Here is a 4,495-nt window from a genome sequence, read left to right on the forward strand (position 1 = left end):
CTACCAGTTTATAAAATGTATAATTACATTACAAAAAAAATGTCATTACAGGAAATCTTAGTGACAGGGCCTATAAATGAAAGTATATATAATTAAACTCAGGGGCGATTCTAGGATCTGACCTTTAGGGCTGCTGAGCCCCCAGCAGGGATAAGACCCATGAAAAGATATTTGTTTGTTCAGTTTTCTAAATCTAACTGCTTATTTACATACATTCACAAACAAAATAAAGAGACATGTTGTCAGTAATTCATAGAATAAAAGAACAATGTTCATTTTACTCAAACATAAACCTATAAAGAGTAAAATCAGAGAAACTTTTCATTTTTTCCAGAGGTGTATATACTCAGTTTGAAATAAAATCTCAACATTACATCATGCCTGCCAACATCTGCTAACATTAATGAGTTCAATCAATGCATTTTTATGACAGGCTAAATGTGTCTTGGGCATTGTGATTCTTGATATTTTTTGTTCAATGGCTCTTTTGTTCTTTTATTTGTAAATAAGATTCTTAATCTTTTATTTCTGGCCAGTGTTCACTCTTTTGTTTGTCCATTATTCTTTTCACACCCATATTTCCCATGTTTTGTCCTTTATCTCTTTTTTCATGCAGCTCTCCATGTCCTGTTAGTTCCTCCCAGCTTAGATCAGCTTGATCTGTTTCTTTAGACTCCGTGGGAACAGAATGAATGTGAGAAGAGATTCTGAATTTGAGGTTATTTTTAAACCATAAAACTTGATCAAACTTTAATGTTTTTAAACCATAAAAGTTGATCAAACTTTAATGTTTTCTTTTGTTTGTTTTTATATGACTTGACCTCAGATAACTTGTTTGTACCAGGCTTCATGCCAATGAGTTTAAATAGCATAAAAAAGGAAATCAAATGATTGTCCTTCTGCTCTAAAGCAGATTTATCATCTCAAATGATCCAAATCTGATATCTGAATAAAACCAAAGCAGTGACGGCAAAAAAAGCTTTTATTGAAATTTCTTACAACTTAATGTTATTTTACTCTATGATCAGCTTAATAACTTTCCATGCTTTCATAAATCAAGTAAAAGTTACACAAAAGACTAAACAGAATACAAAAACCTCCAAAATACACCATGACATCATAATTAATAAAAATAACATGACACTGCGAAATATATACAAAAAATTTAATATCTTCCTCATGCTTTCACAAATCAAGTGAAAGTTACACACAAAATAAAACAGAACACAATAAGCTGAAAATACATCTATTATATTACATCATAATACATAGAAATAACCTGACGCTGCAAAATATTTGACATTCTTTAATATCTTCCTCCTGCTTCCTGTCTTGTAAATAAACACCATAATTTTCACCCTGTTGTGAGACTTTTCTTTAGCATTGTGATGACTGTGAAATATAAATTTAATCTTTAAATGTACACATTTGTTCAATTTTTACTCTTCAGAAACCAACAAAATGTGTGTTTTTGCACTGAGCAGGAGCCACAATGATCTTTTGTAATTCCATCAGATTATGCAGCATATCTTCTTCATTCCACACATTACATACACATTATTACATAAAAACATGCTACCATGACTTTTTTTTAACAATATTAGTTTCTGGACAGAGGAAATGAGCTGAACACATTCTTCAACAGGTTCAGTCCAGGAACAAGCTCATCATCTTCCTCTCCTGTCTGCAGCCAGACAGATTTCTCATCCTCCTCTGACCCACAGCTTTCCTGTCAAACCTCAGATGTTCCATCTTCCACCTCAGTCATGGACTCTTTTGCTTCCACAAGTTTGTCTTTAACCACATCAGGAGACGCTGCTGCTCCCTTTGCCTCCACCTCCAACTTTTCTGTATCTAGAAGTCAGGTGAAGAAGCAGCCGGAGAGACTGAACAGGAACGAGGCTGCAGGTCCAGATGCTGTCAGTCCCAGATTCCCTCTGTGGGATTCTGCAGCATCTCTTCAACCTTTGCCTGACCCAAGAGGAGGTTCCGTTGTTGTGGAAGACATCCTGTCTGGTTCCGGTACCGAAGAAAAGTCACCCATCAGTCATAATGACTGTAGACCTGTTGCCCTGACGTCCCACATCCTGAAGGTCCTGGAGAGACTCCTGGTGGCCCACTTGAGTAAGCAGACGATCACATATCAGGACCCCCTGCAGTTTGCTTATCGTCATGGAGTTGGAGTTGATCAGACACCTGCTTCAACAAACCCACTGTCATCTGGACAAAGCAGGCAGCACAGTGAGGATCAGGGTCTTTGGTTCCCAGGTGCATTGAACACAAATCAGCCTGATCTGCTCTGTTAGAAACTCCAGAAGACACAGGTGGAGGCCTCAACAATCACCTGCATCTGTGACTACCTGACAAACAGACCACAGTTAGTGAGACTGAAGGACTGTGTGTCTAACCAGGTGGTCAACAACATGGGAACACCACAGGGCACTGTACTCTCACCGTTCATTTTCACCCTCTACTGTTCAGACTTCCAGCACAAGTCCGACTTCTGTCATCTACAGAAATACTCAGACGACTCTGCAGTTGTTGTGTATCAGAGGAAGACAAGAGGCTGAGTACAGATATCTGGTGGATCACTTTGTGGCCTGGTGAGGGAACAATCATCTAATCTTGACTGTAAACAAAACAAAGGAGATGGTTGTTGATTTCAGGAGAAACAGGAAACCCTATTTCCATCATGGGAGAAGATGTGGAGGTGGTTCAGGAATATAAATACCTCGGTGTTCATCTGGAACACAGACTGGACTGGAGACGCAACAGAAGGCAGGAACCACATGGACAAGCCGTCTACAAAAAGAGACAGAGCAGACTGCACTTCTCCAGGAAGCTAAGATCCTTCAAGGTTTGCAGCAAGTTGCTGCAGATCTTTAAGTCTGCTGCTGAGAGTGTCATCTCTTCTGCTATCATCTGTTGGTGCAGCAGCATCAGAGCCAGGAACCTCAAAAGGCTCAACAATCTGATAAAGAAGGCTGGATTGGTTCTGGTTCTGTTCTGGAGATGACTGTGGAACCTCTGGAGATGACGCAAAGAAAGATTCTTCAGAAGAGTCAAGAAAGCTATGGACGACTCTGACCGTCCTCTTCATGAGTCTGTATGGGGAAAACAGAGTATCATCAGTCAGAGGCGTCTTCAGGTTTGCTGCAACACAGACAGCTACAAAAGATCTTTCCTGCTGACAGCAATCAGTCATCTGCAATAACTCTTTGAAGAATCTGAATTAATGAGCTACAACTACATTTCATTTCCCTTTGGGATCAATAAAGTCAAAGCATGTTTGGGTAATTCTTGCACACTACTCAAAGTTTGATAGAAAAAAATATTGAACAATTGGAAGTTATGGTGGAAACATTTTTGTGGTTTCAATGAAATGAAACAAAAAATGTAAAAAGTTAATGAAGTTTCGCTTTTCCTGTGCAGTTTCACCTGTTTGCAGCTCGTTTTGCTGTTTGCTGCGCGTTTGCAGTTGTCGGCCACAGTTTCTGATCAAGTCATTATCTCCTCAACCTTCACCATCATCTGTTACAACCAGTAGATCAGTAGATGGACAAAGTAACCTGCTGTAAGTGTTGGTCAACTCATGCTTGGTTTGTTATTGAAGGACCTGCTTCACATGGTCCTTCTTTATTCTGTGTCCTCAGGTGTCCCCCTGTTGCATCAGGAAACTTCATCTTGGGATTTCCAGCAGGATTTTCTGAGTCCCTTCAGTCCTCTGTGTCTTCTCTCTCCTGATTGGTCCAGTGCTGCTGGTGATGCTGGAGAATCATCACATAATAATACACACATTCCTTAATATCTGTCTAAATAACAGATGATTGAAAGTGACTTTCTCATCAAGTCATCAGGTCCTCACCTTTTCCACAATCTGTTACAACCAGTAGATCAGCAGGTGGAGCAGGTCGTCTTGTTTAATTGTTGGTCAACTCAAGTTGAGGTACATGAGTTGACGGAGAAATGAAATAAAGAGAAAACATAACACAGTTAAAAAAAGAGAACATGGACAGAAGAAAGAACAGCTTTGAAATTTGACCTCAATTTCATCCATATTTAAAATTGCTAGCCAGCTAAAAATAGGTTTTTTACTTTTTTTTGTTAACTGGGTTCTCTTATCTTCCACTGTCTGACTGGTGGTGTTGAAGGTGGAGGTTTACAGGCTGACGAGATCCAACCTGGAATGATCAGAGAATCAGAGATCTGCCACCAGCATCATGTGACGGTAGAATGCAAAAACTTACAAGCGGTGTGAAAAACAAGGGATCCAGAAGGCAGGAACCACATGGACAACGATGAAAGAATCCAGCGATGAGCAGCTAAAACCTGAAAGATTAAAAACTGGGAGACTGGATTAGTAGACGAACAGGACAGAATAATTTACTATATTGGAAAGCAGCGTGTAGGGAAGCACCACTATTACACCCTGAAACAGGACGGAGTTGAGAGGAAAACACAAAGACGAAGAAAAGCCCCGGTGCAAGGCGCTACC

General features: G+C 39.7%; 1 long non-coding RNA gene across 3 annotated transcripts; it reads right to left on the minus strand.

Annotated features, from left to right (window-relative positions):
- Positions 1-1,151: 1,151 nt before the first annotated feature.
- On the minus strand, positions 1,152-3,973 carry LOC111609259. Of its 3 annotated transcripts, none has more exons than XR_002753019.1 (5): positions 3,866-3,973; positions 3,617-3,767; positions 3,439-3,531; positions 2,732-3,104; positions 1,152-2,629 (listed from the first exon to the last, which is right to left on the minus strand). It is a non-coding gene; the product is annotated as an uncharacterized LOC111609259 (long non-coding RNA). The 3 variants fall into 3 exon arrangements; XR_002753018.1 differs by having other exon boundaries at positions 1,152-2,360; positions 2,455-2,629; positions 3,439-3,767; XR_002753017.1 differs by having other exon boundaries at positions 3,439-3,767.
- Between the last annotated feature and the right edge of the window lie 522 nt (positions 3,974-4,495).

The sequence above is a fragment of the Xiphophorus maculatus genome, chromosome 7 (genome assembly GCF_002775205.1).
Source record: "Xiphophorus maculatus strain JP 163 A chromosome 7, X_maculatus-5.0-male, whole genome shotgun sequence".
In the NCBI taxonomy this organism is placed as follows: domain Eukaryota; kingdom Metazoa; phylum Chordata; class Actinopteri; order Cyprinodontiformes; family Poeciliidae; genus Xiphophorus; species Xiphophorus maculatus.